Source organism: Quercus suber, unplaced genomic scaffold (assembly GCF_002906115.3).
Source record: "Quercus suber isolate HL8 unplaced genomic scaffold, Cork oak 2.0 scaffold_329, whole genome shotgun sequence".
Classification (NCBI taxonomy): domain Eukaryota; kingdom Viridiplantae; phylum Streptophyta; class Magnoliopsida; order Fagales; family Fagaceae; genus Quercus; species Quercus suber.
This window is the reverse complement of record NW_027069782.1, coordinates 363,187-381,477: the sequence shown is the minus strand read 5'-3', so window position 1 is coordinate 381,477 and position 18,291 is coordinate 363,187. Positions and strand designations below refer to the sequence as shown.

Sequence of the window (18,291 nt, the reverse complement as noted above, 5' to 3'; positions counted from 1 at the left end):
TTTACTTCAGATTTGGGCCTCAGATTCGGGTCCACCATCTCAATATGAGACAAACCGAAATTTTTTGGGTTTTCGAAACGACATGTCGTTTCGTTTCACCTAATTGTGCGGAATTAGGGTTTGTCGTTGCAATTGGATCCAAATCTCGATGCGGTGAGTTTTTTTGTTTAATCTTTTTTTGAAGATCTTTGTTTGGTTACAGAGAAAATTTGCTGCGATTTCTTGAAACCCTTAAAGGTAAGGTTTTTCGTAGTGGTGGATGTTATTTTTCTTTTGTGTGAATTTGATTGGAGCCACTACTGTGTTTGGGTAATATTTGAATAAATTTTTTGTAGAGTTTTAATTTTGATTAGCATTTTTTTTTTTAAGTTCTTTGTTGGGTTACTGAGAAAATTTTGCAGCGATTTCTTTAAACCCAAAAAGGTAAGTTTTTTCGCAGTGGTGGATGTTATTTTTCTTTTGTGTGAATTTGATTGTGATTGTTATTGGAGCCTGTGTTTGAGTGATTTTTGAATGAATTTTGTACTGTTTCAATTTTGATAAGAAAATATTAGTAACTATTTAACTGAGTTATTGCGTTTGATTAGCTTTTTTTGAAGTATAGGTTTGATTAGAATGAAATTTTTTTAAGCATGTTTGTTGGTATGAGATATATTGGAATTCAGATCTAATTTTTGGGATCCCTAATCACTAATCAGTTTTACCCAAAACTTGAATTTAAATTTAGGGTGCGTTTGTATAAGCTGGTGCAAAACGGTGTTTTGGGTTTAAAATGAGCTTTTGTAGAAAAAAACTATGAGAAGTTGCTGTTGTGAATCAGAGTTTTGGGTTTTAAAAATGCTCTTTTAGGCTTCCAAAACGCTTAACCAAATGGACCCTTAGCTTCAGTTGATGGTTTTGACCAGATTCTGTCAGTTTTTGGGTGAAACCGAAGAACCGATTAACTTGATCACCATGGGTTTATTTGTTTTTTGGATTACATATCTAGGTGTAGTTATGAGTTTCAAGCTGTTTGTTCTTACTTCCATTTGTGTTTTGAGTTATTCGCTGACCTGTTGATTGTTTAGTGCTACAGTTGATTTTTGAGTAGAACTAAACCTTCAAATTCTTTTATATGGTTTCCTGTTTGTTTGATAGTTCTGTAGAGGCCTTATGCTAAAGTTCTGTATCATTTCTTATATAACTATTTTGTTGAAGTTCCAAACCAGTGGAACTTCCAAATCATGGTTATGTTTATTTGTCTTCTAAAATTTCCTTTTAATTTATTCCTTTTATCAATTTTTGCATTGACGATCAATTTAGTCATTCCCCATCATGTCTGTACAAGGTTATTTGTTTTTATCATCTTAAAAAGAAAGAAAGAAAGAAAGAAAGCAAAAGAATTCCTCTTCTCCATGCTGAATTGTGTTATGTTACAATTGTTATGCCAGGCAGAGAATTATGGTGGGATTTAAAATTAGGTTCATGATTGTGGAAGTTTTCTTGGATCTTAATAGAGATCTTGCTGGGCATGATCCCATCGTTATTGCCCAATTTAATGTCTCAAAAGGGATCAAAGACAGCATTCTTGTATACTTTGGAGAGTGAGGTCTTGCTTCATCACTTGGATCCTTCCAATGTAAGTACCATATTGCCAGTTATTAGTTTGCCTTTTCTCTTGTTTATGCACACTTGCATTTTACTTTCAATACAGTGTCATGTCTTCAATAATCATTGAACTTGTTGTTTATGTGTAGTCAAGTATGTGAATCCCACCACAAAGCTTTGCATCATTAAAGCTTCAAGGGAAGAGTACCAAAAGGTTTGGTCTGCCATCACCATGGTTAGGAGTATTGGAAATTGCCCTGTGCTATTTAACTTATTGGACCTAAGTGGTAATTCAAATAACAGAGAGATGGATACTCTATTGCCCTGCTGATAATGCTTATATATATGTGTGTGTGTTTATCATAGTTTGAATCACTTAAGTAACTTATATTTCTTAATGTTTAACGTATCAAAGATGCAAATCTAATTTTGTGTACTGCCATACGGAACTTTTTTCTGAAAATTTATCAGATTTTTTCATCTATCAAAATGGAATATAATACCATTTTTTTCTTTTTACCAGGGAGTATAAAGGCTTGTAGAAATATAGCCTTGAAGTATGATGAGCTAAAATTTGAGCAGTACAAACTTGTAGTTGAGGCTTGTCTCGCCATCGATGCTATTCAGCACATGCAAAGCTGTCTAGACAAGATCAAAGTTTTGGAGCACTGAAAGTATTGCTAAGATCAAAGGGGTTGGGGGTGGCTTAATCAATGGATCCCAGACTCTCAGCCCACCGCCAATACATTGATCCCATTTAAATCCTTCCTCCACAGTGCTCCATCCTCACATCACATACCGTTGGCAAATACAAAAAGAAAAGCAGTACGCACATGAGCCACGTGTGTTGTTTATAAAAGCCACTTGACTTTGCTTTTCTCCTGGTCATTCTTCCAATTTACTCAGTGTGAAAACGGAGACTAGTTCTGAACATGAAGCTAAGGTTGAGGATAAGCTACAGGTTGTTCCTTCAACTAAAACCAAAGCTCAGTGATTATAAACTCTGCCACTCAATGACATGCTGCTACATGCTGCTTTGGAGTGGATATTGTCTGCTGAGTTGTCTTTTTCTATTGAAGGTTTAGTCTTGGTTTCTAAAGAGAAACGATGCGTTGTTATTCAGAGTATATTGGCCTATGACTGGTCGTTGTAAGTATTGATTAGTGAAGATGATTAGTTTCAGTCAGTTTAACAGTTAGCTAGAGATTCAGTTCAGTTTGTCGGAGATTAAGCTTGAGTAGTTAGTAAATATTTTCTGGTTTACTATCCTACTCACTGATATAAAAAAATATATGTTTTGGGGACTCTGTATGTTTCAATGGAGATTTTCCCACCTTTAGTATAGTTTGGTTGCTGTCAGAACTGTGGAGCCAATTGTGTTTTTGTGTTTGTTTTTGTTATTTAACATGAACAACAGAACATGATTTTGTTTCTGTATTTCTCTGTTTATGGGGCATGAGGGTATCTATCTTATTGATTAAGGGTATGTTTGGATACCGTTTATTTGCTAAAAATTAAAAACTTATTGCTGAAAACACTGTAACAAAATATTTTTTAAAAAGTAAAATACTGTTCACTTACTACTATTCACGCGTTTTGTGCTTTGACTGGTTCATGAACAGTGCCATGTGACCAGTCAAAAAATGCAGACGCGTCAACGCAGACGCGTAGCTAAACAAACGCACACTAGATCTTCAAGATTCTAATTTTGTTTTTCTTGTCATAAAACTGATTGCCTAGATGCGTGTATTACATGTATGATTCTTTATGACCACTAGATTCCCATTTAATAAATTATAAGCCAATGATTATGCCATGTATGGTATAGATTAATAAAAATAATTTTTATTTACATTTTACAAAGGCAAAATCTTTTTATTTATTTATTTATTTAACAGTAGACATAATCTTATAATTTTCTCCAAAAAAAAAAAACACTCTAAACTTCACGAGCAAACTATGTCCGTAATGGTTGAAAGAGGTTGTCAGAGGAGGAGCATACCCTCTGTTAAAGGCAACGAAGATCAAGATGTGCCTCTTGTCAGCCAAGGTGACGTACCAGGAATTTCTATTGATAAAGACACGCACTATGAACGTACTAGAAGAATGGGAGCTAGGAAATACCTAAGGAAAAATTGCTGCCACCACATTGAATGCTATGCAATTAACTTTTTGGCCATATTTATGTAGAGAAGACCCCTGAATAGTGTTGCCTTAGCTACCCCAACTCACAGAGAGCCAAAGAAGGTATCTGATGGGACAAGCACTCAAGTAGTGGCTTGGATGATCAACAAATGGAGGACCAAAATCATTGAAAGGGAAATATATAATGTAAGGGACCCTTGAGAAAAGAGGGATCGGAAGAAAGAGAGAAAAATACTGTAGCAATCAAGAACAAAACTTGTAATCCAACTTGAGGATCAATACAAAAAATCAATCTTCTCGAACTTTGCCGAGGACGATTTTCTTAAGTTTAAACTTGTCTATCTTCATTTTCTTATCATCAAGATCCATCTTATTTGTTGACTAATTCACTAAACCCTAGTTTTGCAACTCATTCTCTATAAATTCATTGTTTTGGGCTTTTTGGGCCTAAGTCCATCCATCTTTTGGGCTAGGGAGCCAAATTAGGTCCTTACAGAATCTTAATAGGTANTCTTATAATTTTCTCCAAAAAAAAAAAAAGACAACCTTGTAAAAACAAATAAAGTTACACTTTACAATATAGTAACATACACTCCACTTAAAAACGTTAAAATTATGTGTGTTTATAAATCATTTAAAATTTATATCTTAGGCTGAAATAAATAGACATAGATGTCAAAGCTTGTATACGTCCATATTTAAATTTTGGTGAAACTACATACTTTACAAAATTAATAATAGTAAAAGACTACTTAAGCAGTTCATGCACATTTACAAAGTTATTAACATCAAGGTTATATCTGCATCTTCTATCAAAAAAAAAAAAAAGGCAATATTTGCATTTACACGTTCAATGGTTACGACTTACGAATAAAGATATTTCCTTAAATCATTTCTATGTTGTGATATTAATTGTTTAAACTTAAACTTGCTTGCAAATGTAATATTTCAATCATAAATATACTTAATCTCATTTCTTCCCTAAGATAGATAAAGAGAGTATACAAAAAATTAAAAGAATTAAACAAAACTCACAAAATGTACAATGTCTTTCCTTTTAATTTAGTTCCGCAAACTCATCGTCGTATAGTTTTATCAATTTTCTCTCCTCCTTTCCCTCACCAAAAAACAAAAGAAAAAAGTGCTCTCCTCCTTAATACAAATAGAAATCGTATAGCTTCCATCATTTTTGGTTCTCATGGCAGCCTCACATAACATTTGAGTGCTAGAGAAATTGAGGATATGAAAAAGGTGCTGATCTTCAACTGCAAGAATACCATTTGGTTTTATACTTCAAAATTGGTATATTTATTTATATAAAAATTGTTTAAAAAAAATGCTAATCTAATAATTGTCGGTGGTGGGGAATCCTAAAAGGCACCCAACCTTGATAAAAGAATCTGTGGGGACGTAGGCCCAAATACATATTGGGCCTTAGGCCTTGTTCGAGGAGGCACAATAGTTCAAGAATGGATCAATGGCAAGAGAGATACGACACTCTAAACTTCACGAGCAAACTATGTCCGTAATGGTTGAAAGAGGTTGTCAGAGGAGGAGCATACCCTCTGTTAAAGGCAACGAAGATCAAGATGTGCCTCTTGTCAGCCAAGGTGACGTACCAGGAATTTCTATTGATAAAGACACGCACTATGAACGTACTAGAAGAATGGGAGCTAGGAAATACCTAAGGAAAAATTGCTGCCACCACATTGAATGCTATGCAAAAATTTGCATTTTTTTTTTTTGACAGAAATGTGGTAGAATCTCAATAGTTAAAGGATAAGAAAATGCTCATTTTTGAAAAATCTCAAAAGCTAAATATTAGGAAAATGTCTTATATACATCAATTTCTTGTTTTATATTTATAGTTTAAAAACCATCTTGAAAATGTTTTATATACATTAATTTCTTGTTATATATGTATAGTTTAAACTTCAAAACCATGTAATGAAAAAAAGTTAAATAAAAAAATCCTCACTTTTGGCATTATTTTTTTATAGGTTTATGGGGGGAGAAACATAAAACTTGACATGTTTAGTGTCATTTTTTTAACTAAAGAAAGTTAAATAATTGAATTAATTTAAGGAAACTCAATTACTCTTGAATTAAATATAAATATTTATGTAATAATTATGGTTGGCGGGAAATCCTAAAAGTCATCCACACCCTTGATAAAAGAATCTCCTTTTTTTTTATTTATTTTTTATTTTTTTTATTTACAAGATAAAATTTTTACTCTAACCTAATCTAAGTATATATGTGTATGAAACTCTCTTCTGAAGACTTAAACCCCACCCTTAACCCCCCACACCCCACAAACACTTATACTTGTAGAGTGATCATCGCACTAAGGGTGCGTGGTAGTAGAATCTCAATAGTTAAAGGTTAAGAAAATATCACTTATATATTAGTGAGTTCAATTTACATTTGATTTAACTTCATAAAAGTTAACACTTTTTTTAGACTGTAGATATTTATGAGATCTAACGGTTAAAAAAAGGTCAATTATTCATATTATCATTAAACATTTACTATTTGTCACACCAACTAACCAGTTTAATTTTTCTACTTTCTCTCTTTTCCTAATTAATTTATGGGAAATGTTTTGCTGCTGTGCTGCATACTATGCAGCAATTGCTGTATAATAAGTTATATAACAACAAAAAGAAAGGAACATGTGCAATGCATATGATTATGTAGACCCTTGAACACATATTACCTTTTTTTTGTTGACACATAAACTCGTTACGCAGCAATTGTGTAGAAGTACTATTCCTTTATTTTTTTGGAGATAAAAGAAAGAGTTTGTATTAATAACTAAAAGAAACAAAACGTATATTGAGTAAAAAGATTGGGGCAGAGCCCAGCCATCTGTGAAAAGGAAATTCCTTTGTCTGATTCTTACGTATTTGATTGTGTAAGATTTATAATGTTTCACATCATTTTAAAAATTTTAACCTTAAATATTTTTAAAAAGCTTCCACATCTTATCTAATATAGAGGCTCGTTTGGTATATGTGTTTAAAAACATATATTCAATTTTTAAATAATATTACACATATTTTTACACGCTTTTTCACTCATACGTATTTTCAAAAAAATACAAACAACATTATTAGAACAACATTACCAGACGGGTAAGAATTGGTAACTCCATTTTTAAGATGTTCCTATGGGCAGGGCCTTTCTATTCGTGTATAAAAAAGAATCCAGTACCTCTTTTTTATAAAAAAATCTGACTCAACATTGCCTTGGTCTTAATATTTCCTAATTACCCTTTCTCAAATACACAATCTTCGAAGAATTATCAGCTTAAATGATGTGAGAGAGGATGAGAGGAAGAAGATGATAACGTGAGGAGACTAGACTCTAGAGAGTTAATGCTGTGTTTTTTTCTTTTCTTTCCTTTGATAATAGAGTAAATGCCTAATTTATTAATTTCTAGATAACATTAATTACTATTATGAGTGTTTTTTACTCCTAGATCTAATTGAAATCAATAGCCTTAAATGAGAAATGATATGTTTACAACATTTTTACAATAAATCCTAAGTCGCAGGTTGTTATTAGTTGTTATTGTTAGGGCAAAAAAGTAATCTTAGTGTTAGTTTCAAATTTGAACCAATAACAATTAACCACCTGTGATTTGTTGTAAAAATATTGTAAAATTGTTGTAGACGTAGCATCTCTCGCCTTAAATAGGTATAACTCTTGTAAAGGCAGGTGTAACTTGAACTAATTTTTTAATTTCTTGTTATATATGTATAGTTTAAAAACCACGTAATGAATTCTCCAATAAAAAAAAAAAAAAAAACCATGTAATGAAAAGAAGTTAAATAAAAAAACATCCACTTTTGGTATAATTTTTTTATAGGTTTATGGGGAGAAGCATTAAACTTAACATATTTAGCATTTTTTTAATTAAAGAAATTAAATGATTGGTTTAATTTAAGGAAACCCATTTACTCTTGAATTAAATACAAATATTTAATTAATAAGCTTTTCAAATGCCAAATATGTATAACCGTAATTTAATTAGGAGTATTTAAGGTGACATTATGATGTGTATAAATCATTATTTGCTATATGGCATTGTATGTTACTTTGTATATCATTTTTGGGCATATTCATGTTAGGGGAGTAACATTGATTGATATACATGATATTTTATTGATTCTTGCTGCTTTATGATTCACTGCGTATTGATTTATATTTATGACTTGTTCATTTTTATATGTCTTTATTTTGTGTTGTGTGGATCTTACAAGAATGTTATACCTGTTGTTTTACTCTTTACTGTCACACATGCGTTTATGCGTTTGTTGAGTATTTCAGGATTATACAGGTTGATTCAACTAAGCTGCTGTCTACACTTGCAACTATGGATAGTAGTTAGGCTGAATTGAATTTTATGAGCATTATCTTTGTAAAGGGCTTTTTATTTGTAAAACTTTGAGGCTGTTAATTAGGGTTTTGTCACGGATTGCCAAAGGGGGAGTTTGTTAGGTTCTAAGGTCTTAGGATTTTATGTATTTAGAACTCTAATTTGTAATGTTGGCAAACCATGATCAAAACATTGTATTTAGTCTATTTAGACTTGCTCAAAGTTGGTTTAATATTGTAAAGTTGGAATCGAGTGGCTGCAGAAGTACTTGGGACTTTCGGCCTGGCTCTGATCGATCTGAAGAATAGACTCGATCGATCGAAATTCGCACAGGTTGAATTTTCTGCAGAATTTCCAACTCAGCCCTACTTCATTAAACGTTTAGGGTTTTATTTTTTACCCTAGGTATATAAACAAAACCCTAGCCACGTTTTTGAAGAGAGTCCAGATTGTATTGTTGCTCATACATTCTGTTTTGTGTGAATCTGTGTGAGATCTTTGAGGAGCTTTCCTTTACACAAAACTTAGGGTTTTCATGGTGGAGATTATTTCAACATCTTGAAGATCATTACTGTTGCAACCATTGGAACTTAAAAGAAAAGCAAGCGGGAGCTTGTAGCTGATTGAGGAATTCAAGAAAGAAGTAGTCCGTGGATTCGGAGCCTGCGCGTGGTCGTGTCAGGAAGTTCTACTGGTGGGTAGCATTAGGAAGTCGACGGGGAGCTTGTAGTCCTTTTGTACGAACTTCAATTCTTTCATAGTGAATTCAGGTTAGCCTTGAGGATCGGTGGGTCAAATCCTCCCAGGTTTTTACCGTGTGGTTTCCTGGGTGATCATATCTTGTGTTATTTATTTTCCGCTGCTTTATATTCTTGATATGATTGTTTGGATTGTTTTAACCTAGAATTGCTTAATTTGACTAAGTAACAACTTGGCTAATTAATCTAGGCTACGCAATCTGGTTGTTTAAGGGTCTAAATTTCCATCANTTATTTGCTATATGGCATTGTATGTTAACATTGAGAAATTATTAGATTCACCAGGAGGACTGCTAAGTGGTCCTCCCAACCAATGAAATAATATAACTAATATAAATGTGTGAGTTAGATTTCTAATCAGTAGAAGAAATAAAAATAAAAAATCACTAGGTGATATTACATTTGCATAAATAATAGCTTTTTATTGGTTAGAAGGATTAGGATGATTACCTCAGCAATTCTCTCAGTGGATCTAATAATTTCTCGTTAACATCACTCTTAAAAATGACACGTGTCTTGTTAAAGGCTTTCGCAAAGGGACATATGTCACAATTTTGTGTATCCACTTGTAAGGATCCAACTTATTAATAGAGTCCAAATTTGGTAAGATGAGTGTAAAGCTCATATTTTCATCATCCAATAATTGCACATTAGTTTTTTTACTTAAATTCAATATATCCTATCATACCTGTTAGGTTCTAAGGTCTTAGGATTTTATGTATTTAGAACTCTAATTTGTAATGTTGGCAAACCATGATCAAAACATTGTATTTAGTCTTATTTAGACTTGCTCAAAGTTGGTTTAATATTGTAAAGTTGGAATCGAGTGGCTGCAGAAGTACTTGGGACTTTCGGCCTGGCTCGATCGATCGAAGAATAGACTCGATCGATCGAAAATCGCACAGGTTGAATTTTCTGCAGAATTTCCAACTCAGCCCTACTTCATTAAACGTTTAGGGTTTTATGTTTTACCCTAGGTATATAAACAAAACCCTAGCCACGTTTTTGAAGAGAGGTCCAGATTGTATTGTTGCTCATACATTGCTGTTTTGTGTGAATCTCGTGTGAGATCTTTGAGGAGCTTTCCTTTACACAAAACTTAGGGTTTTCATGGTGGAGATTATTTCAACATCTTGAAGATCATTACTGTTGCAACCATTGGAACTTAAAAGAAAAGCAAGCGGGAGCTTGTAGCTGATTGAGGAATTCAAGAAAGAAGTAGTCCGTGGATTCGGAGCCTGCGCGTGGTCGTGTCAGGAAGTTCTACTGGTGGGTAGCATTAGGAAGTCGACGGGGAGCTTGTAGTCCTTTTGTACGAACTTCAATTCTTTCATAGTGAATTCAGGTTAGCCTTGAGGATCGGTGGGTCAAATCCTCCCCAGGTTTTTACCGTGTGGTTTCCTGGGTGATCATATCTTGTGTTATTTATTTTCCGCTGCTTTATATTCTTGATATGATTGTTTGGATTGTTTTAACCTAGAATTGCTTAATTTGACTAAGTAACAACTTGGCTAATTAATCTAGGCTACGCAATCTGGTGTTTAAGGGTCTAAATTCCTTAAGTGGTATCAGAGCGTGGTAGCTCTTTTTGTTTGAGATTTTTAATCTCTGACTGATCCTTGACCCCTGTTGTCATGGAGCATGGACTCTCTGTTTGTTCCTCCTCATTTTGATGGGAACAACTATGCCTATTGGAAAGTAAGGATGAAAGCATTCCTGAAATCCATTGATGAAAGGGTTTGGAATTCCGTTGAATACGGATGGGAGAAGCCCGCTACTCCTGTGAGTGAGTGCAAACTTCTGAAAAAGAAGCACAAGCTTCAATAGCAAAGCTATGAATGCTATCTTTAATGCTGTTTCTATGGAGGAATTTAAGAGAATCTCTAATGTTGAGGTTGCTCATACTGCTTGGAAAATCTCCAAACTGTGCATGAAGGCACAAAGGCAGTTAAGATAAACAAACTGCAGCAATTAACTTCTAGGTTTGAAAACATTAGGATGTCTGATGATGAATCCTTTGATGAATTTTATGCCAAACTGAATGATATTGTTAATTCTGCTTTTAATTTGGGTGAAATCTATGATCAACCTAAGATTGTTAGGAAGATTCTTAGATCTTTAACTGAAGACTTTAGACCAAAGTGACTGCCATAACTGAAAGCAAGGATGTGGACTCCATCCTGTTGATGAGCTTGTAGGATCTCTTCAATCCTATGAGTCTGACCTACCTAAAGTGAACAAATCCAAATCAATGGCTCTTAAGTCAGTTGATGATGTTGATGGTGATGGATTTGATGATGAGCTCTTCTGCTACAGAGATTGCCTATCTTGCAAAAACTTTAAGAATTTCTTAGGAATACAAATAGAAAGGCAAGAGGTACTTACACTGCTGAACCTAGAAATTTTGGAAGAATGATCCCACTAAGGTTTAACAATTTTGAAAAACCTAGAGAAAATTCTGGTCAATTTCTAATAACTTTTGGGTCCTCAGTGTTTTGGCTGTCAAGGGTATGGTCATGAAATCTGAATGTCCTACATTCTTAGGACTAAGGGTAAAGCTATGGCTGTAACCCTTAGTGATAATGAGGTTTCTGATGATGAGTCTTGGTGGTGACGAGGATGGAAACTTCATTGCTTTCACGGCTACTGCTATAGTCAATTGAAGGCATATCTGCTGAAGAGAACCTTCTGATGGGAACTCTCTGAAGATGCAGATCTTCAAGAGGCTATAACAAACTTTTGCAAATTGCTGCAAAGGATGCTTTGAAAGTTGATCTTGGCTAAAGAAAATTGATTCTCTTGAGTTGAAAAGAGAAATTTGCTTGTTAAACTGTTTGATGCAAATGAACTTTGAATAATGTTAAATCTGAGAACATGCTTTTGCTTGATAAAGTTAGAACTTTGGAACATGATTTATCTGTTGCTAGATCTGCTAGTTCTAAACTTGATCACTATGCTTAATGTTCAAAGTATCCTTCTGATAAAACTGGTTAGGAGTATGTTGAAAGCATCTTTGATACTGGACCACATTCATACTTTTGTTCTTCTTCTTCTTCTGAACCTTCTGTGAGTGAGGTTGTGAGTGAGAACTGTCAAACCACCTGTGAGTGAGGTAGTTAAACCTATAGAAGTTTCACCACCTAAGGAAACTAGGGTAGACTTAAGAGAATCTAAATCTAAAGAGCCTACCAAATCTAAGATACAAGATGCATCGGTAAACCTGCTTGGGTTGTCATTATTGGGTAAGTCTGGACATATTCGTCCTAACTGTTAAGCTTCAAATACCTAATAATATCTCAATAAATTCCCAATTGGTTTAGATTTTCATATGGGTATTAAAATTAATTGTGGGTGATTGTGCCTATTTTTTAATATATTGGGATTGGTGGTTGTAAAACTTAGGTTTTACAACACACCCTTATAGAATTTATTCTCTTTATAACACATTATATTCTTTATAGATAGATTGTCCAAGTTTAATCTATTGGTTATAAATTTTTTCTAGTAATGAGGTGTTTAATTATCCATTTATTCATTCATTGCATTTATTGTCTTGCTAGTAGATCTTATTGCTACAATAGTGTCTCACAATCAAGGAGAATCAAATTCATCTCTCTCTCTCTCTCTTCTTCCTTTCTATTCAGCAACTGTATCTTCTTGCTGCTACATATTTCTTCACTCAGTCTTCTTTGTCTTTCATCTCAAGTCTTAGAGAACAAACAAAAGGGTTACACAGAAAAACAAAAGGAAGCGATTCCATGATTTGATACAACAGTACTGAGGCTTTATACTAATGGAGAAAAAAGCGCTTGATTACATTCTAGTTCCTTTAGGCCTTCTTGCAATGGTGGCATACCACTTGTGGCTTCTCTATCGAATCATGAATTACCCCAACAAGACTGTCATTGGCATCAACACCGTCCATCGCCGCTTCTGGGTCCGTGCTATGATGGAGGTAATTCTTTACCTTTACCATGATGGAATTTATCTTCTTCCTCTCTTTTTTCTCTCTCTCTCTTTTTTTGTTTTTTGTTTTTGTTTTTGTTTGTGGCACTCTTTGTATTAATGTGAGCCTTTAGACTCTTAAAGCCTGTTTGCATTGAGGGGTAGTGGAGGAGAGTAGAGCAGAGTTGGCTATTTTCCGGCCAACTCTACTCTACTCCCCCTTCTTCCCCTCAATCCAAATGAATCATTAGAGCACTGGCGTGTAGTTCCCGTTACACACAAGGGAATGATCGATCCATTTGTTCAATTTTTTAAAGAGATTTACTTATATGTCATGAGTTTGCTACCTCCAATCATATGCCTACACTCTACACTAAATAATAGGAATATGAGGAAATAGAGCTCAAGCATAATTACTGTTGTGTGAGTTTCAAGGTTTTTGTCCTTTTATCAATTTGTTCCCTCCCCTCCATATGGCTGGCCCATCTTAATTTTTGTATCCATTTATTTTCTTGTTGTGTTCATGCATGGATTTGCTTTACGTATTTCTTTTTCATCTATAAAATAATCATTGGACTATTGTTTTTATTTTATTTTATGGAAATTTCATTAAATATGGAAGAAAAATAAAATCATTAATAATCTATCAATGTAAAGCTCAATATATATATATATATATAAAAGATAAAACAAAAGAACTATTAAGAAACACACGTTTTAATCGAAAAGATTGAAAATAATATTATTATTGCCTGATAAAAATGATAACAGAATCACAAATTTTTAATGTAGTAATTCATTCTTCACTAATAAAATTTGTGTAAGCAATAAAATGTAAAGATAATTATATAATAAATTGGCGAAACCGCACTATTAGTCCCTGAAGTTTACCCTGTGTACGCAATTGGTCCCTCAAGTTTCAAGTGAGCACAATTGGTTCCTTAAGTTTTCAAAATGAGCAATATAAGTCCTTCTATTAACTTCTGTTAGTAGTGTTGCTTACGTGGCTAACGGAATAATGACATGTCATTTTTTTTAATCGCATAGCATTTTTTTATTAAAAAATTTTAAAAAAAATGAATTCACACATAATTAAAAAAATAAAAAAATTGACCCATTCTAATTCAAGTCTTAATCCTAACCTGCTACCAAATTAAACTCATTTGCAATCTAATTCACAAACCCACGAGAGAAATAGATTGAACAGTTCCAAACTCTACCGCTAATAGCCAAATACTGGAGTATAACTCTCTAACAGAACTCCAGACATGATGCATGTGGAGGAAAATAAGATTGTTATCAACTCTATTAACGGGGCCTCTTGTGACAATATGACTGTCGAGGTTACCAAAGAGAATCCCCATATGAAGGACCACCAGAATGTATTGGAAGCCAGAAATCTAGATGGAGTTTTTAGCAAGCAAGAAGATTAGTCCCAGAAACGGCCGGCAATGATAGTTGTGCTTATGGGGGTGCCATAAAGTTAAGTTCTCTTCAATATTGGTGTGCTTCTTAGTTACTTTACTTTTCAGCGTGCAGTCTGTGAGGTACTACAGCCATGCAAGTTTCCTCATCACTATTGTTCCCCATAAACACCACAAAGCTTATGTTGCCAAGACAGTGATTAAGGGGAGCTATTTCTGGTCTTTAGGATTGCGTGCCTTCTACTTCTCCTTTCCTTTGTTTTTGTGGATCTTTGGTCCCATCCCTATGTGCTTGTCCTGTTTCGTCCTTGTTATCTTGCTTTATTTCCTGGACTTCACATTTGATGACCACTACATCGATGAGGCAAACTTTAAACATTATCGGAATTAAGAGGAAAGAGCTAGCTACTCTTTTTTTTTTTTTTTNGAAAAGATTGAAAATAATATTATTATTGCCTGATAAAAATGATAACAGAATCACAAATTTTTAATGTAGTAATTCATTCTTCACTAATAAAATTTGTGTAAGCAATAAAATGTAAAGATAATTATATAATAAATTGGCGAAACCGCACTATTAGTCCCTGAAGTTTACCCTGTGTACGCAATTGGTCCCTCAAGTTTCAAGTGAGCACAATTGGTTCCTTAAGTTTTCAAAATGAGCAATATAAGTCCTTCTATTAACTTCTGTTAGTAGTGTTGCTTACGTGGCTAACGGAATAATGACATGTCATTTTTTTTAATCGCATAGCATTTTTTTATTAAAAAATTTTAAAAAAAATGAATTCACACATAATTAAAAAAATAAAAAAATTGACCCATTCTAATTCAAGTCTTAATCCTAACCTGCTACCAAATTAAACTCATTTGCAATCTAATTCACAAACCCACGAGAGAAATAGATTGAACAGTTCCAAACTCTACCGCTAATAGCCAAATACTGGAGTATAACTCTCTAACAGAGCTCCAGACATGATGCATGTGGAGGAAAATAAGATTGTTATCAACTCTATTAATGGGGCCTCTTGTGACAATATGACTGTCGAGGTTACCAAAGAGAATCCCCATATGAAGGACCACCAGAATGTATTGGAAGCCAGAAATCTAGATGGAGTTTTTAGCAAGCAAGAAGATTAGTCCCAGAAACGGCCGGCAATGATAGTTGTGCTTATGGGGGTGCCATGTGTGGCTTTTGGTGGATAAAGGAAGGTCATAATTCAGCTAGGAATAGCATTAAAAAAACGCCAAATGTGTTGATGCCAGAGGATAATTCGCTTTTCTATATTGTGATTTTATTGAGAAACAATCTGGATTTGGCAGATATGAATGCCATTTTCGAACAAGTTATTGCAGGGTTGGACAATTGCTGAATTTTACAGTTGTGTGAGAGAAGCAAGGAGGCAAAGGCCACCATCTCCAGCAGAGGGCAGCGGTGTCGCTAGTGGCTAGGGCTTTGGAATTGTTCAATCTCTCTTTGTGGGTTTGTGAATCAGATTACAAATTAGTTTTAATTTGGTACTGGTTAGAATTAAGACTTGAACTAAAATAGTTATATATTTTTTACGTGTAAATTCATTTTTGTAATTTTTTAATAAAAAGAAATGCCAAGTCATTAAAAAAATGATAGGTTATTATATCATCAGCCACGTAAGCAACACTATTAACGGAAGTAAACGGAAAGACTTATATTACTCATTTTGGAAACTTGAGGGACCAATTGTGCTCACTTGAAACTTAAAGCGTGCAGTCTGTGAGGTACTACAGCCATGCAAGTTTCCTCATCACTATTGTTCCCCATAAACACCACAAAGCTTATGTTGCCAAGACAGTGATTAAGGGGAGCTATTTCTGGTCTTTAGGATTGCGTGCCTTCTACTTCTCCTTTCCTTTGTTTTTGTGGATCTTTGGTCCCATCCCTATGTGCTTGTCCTGTTTCGTCCTTGTTATCTTGCTTTATTTCCTGGACTTCACATTTGATGACCACTACATCGATGAGGCAAACTTTAAACATTATCGGAATTAAGAGGAAAGAGCTAGCTACTCTTTTTTTTTTTTTTTGGCTGAACAAGACATGAGCTACTCATATTCAACCCTGGTTGAATTAAGTTGCACATCAACTTCTTTTAGCTTGTAATATAATCTTGAATAAGCATATTGTAATGAACTTACAATTTCACGTGAATTTCATTTTCACTTTTCATTCTCTCTCTCTCTCTCTCTCTCTCTCTCTCTCTCTCTTTAGGGCCAGAGCCAAGACTTGGAGTTAGGGGGGCGGCTTTGCTACTAGCTGTGTGCGCCAACTCCTGCTTTTGACTCTACTACTTTATCCGTAAATATTTTTGTCTAAAACTTTTTAAATGACTAAGTTGTTTGTTTTGGGCAATATAGATTGATTGGGCTTAATTTTTTTTTAGCTTTATTATTGGTAATTTTTGTTGCTGGGCTAATTTTTTTGGATTTGTATATTTTGTTTTACATTTAATCTATTAGTTTTTATGGCATTTAAAAGGTGGAAAATGCTAAAACTACAAAATTTTTACAAATTGCTAATATGGTGAGTGGTTATTGATAACTAAAAAGTGATGCAAGTGTGCGAACCAATAAGAATTTGCTATCTCAATAGTTGTAAAAATGTTGTAAAAAAGTGTATGACTATAACATTAGTCTTAAAAGAATTGATGGCATTGTTAAGGGTGGGCAAGATGTAATTTTATTAAACAAAATTGCAAAAATTAATACCTATTAATATACTAATATATATATGTGCGCACCGAAAGCGAGACCACTGGGCTGGGCTGGGACTCACTTTGGCTGACAACTTATTTGTGTGGTGGGCTTGGGCTTCCTACACTGGGTTTTTCTCAACACTGAGACCTAATGAGGTCACTTTTCTCTCTTATCCTGCCTGAAACACTCTCCCCTCTTTACTCTCTCTCTCTCTCTCTCTCTCTCTCTCTCTCTCCCTCTCTCTCTCTCTCTACTTGACTTCTTTTCCTCAACCTTCAACCACCTCCCCTCGTCCCTGCGTTTCTCCTATTTATAGCTCAAACTTTGTGGAGTGGCTGTGATTATTTTCAGTTTTAGTGGCCCAAGCGGTCCAATGCTATCACTCATAAGTGGGTGGTTAGGTGGTAGTGGGAGGCGGTGCAAGTGGCCTAGGAACTTGTTTTTCCCATTTTGCGGGTATCCTTGGCGGAGGTGCTGTTTGAGGAGCCGCCGAACATGCAACGGACGGGGCGCCTGTTGGTTGTTCATATATGCTTGGAGAATGGGAGCCTATTGGTTGTTCATATATGCTCGGAGGACGGGACAGACGATTCGCCGAGAAACTCTGAAGTGGTACATTATGGGCCCGCGGGCCATTCACCCATATTGGGTCCCCAGGTCCAGATGAGCTCTGGTGTAGAGTGCTGTACAATATATATATTAATTTAGGGGGTGCCATTTCCCCCTAGTTAGGGTTGTAAACGAGCTAAGTTTTGTTAAATAGTGAATGTTCAAGCTCGGTTCGATAGCAAAAGTAGAATGATCAAGCTTGGCTTGAGCTCGATACAGGCCTACAAATAATGTTCAAGTTTGAGCTTTTTATAAAGTATAAAAGCTTGAGCTCGGCTTGGCTTGGCTTGATTCATAGGTCAAGCCAAGCTCGAGCTCAATATCAAGCCCAAACTCAAGTTCAATATCATGTTTTTGAGCTTGAGATCCAACACAAGTATGTTATCAAGCCTATATCAAGTTTATTATCTAGCCTATTTAGTTTAGTTGAGTGGTCTCAACTTATAATTAATTAAAGTTTTGGAAGGATATGAGTTTACTTGTCAAGCTCATATAAATTTTATAACCAAACTCATAAATAAGCCTAGGCTCAACTTGTTTTATTACTTTTGTATTGAGCCTTGGTGTTCACAAGCTTGTTCACGAACAATATTTTTTACTTGGGCTCGGCTCGTTTATTAAACAAGCTTAAAACTAAAATTTAAGCTTGGCTTGTTTATAAATAAACAAACATAAACGAGCTTTTTATTGAGCCAAACTCGAGCTGTTTATG

General features: G+C 34.5%; 1 pseudogene; it reads left to right on the top strand.

Moving 5' to 3' along the window:
* Nucleotides 1-3,024, top strand: LOC136061578 (probable ribonuclease P/MRP protein subunit POP5; annotated as a pseudogene).
* Nucleotides 3,025-18,291: the final 15,267 nt, after the last annotated feature.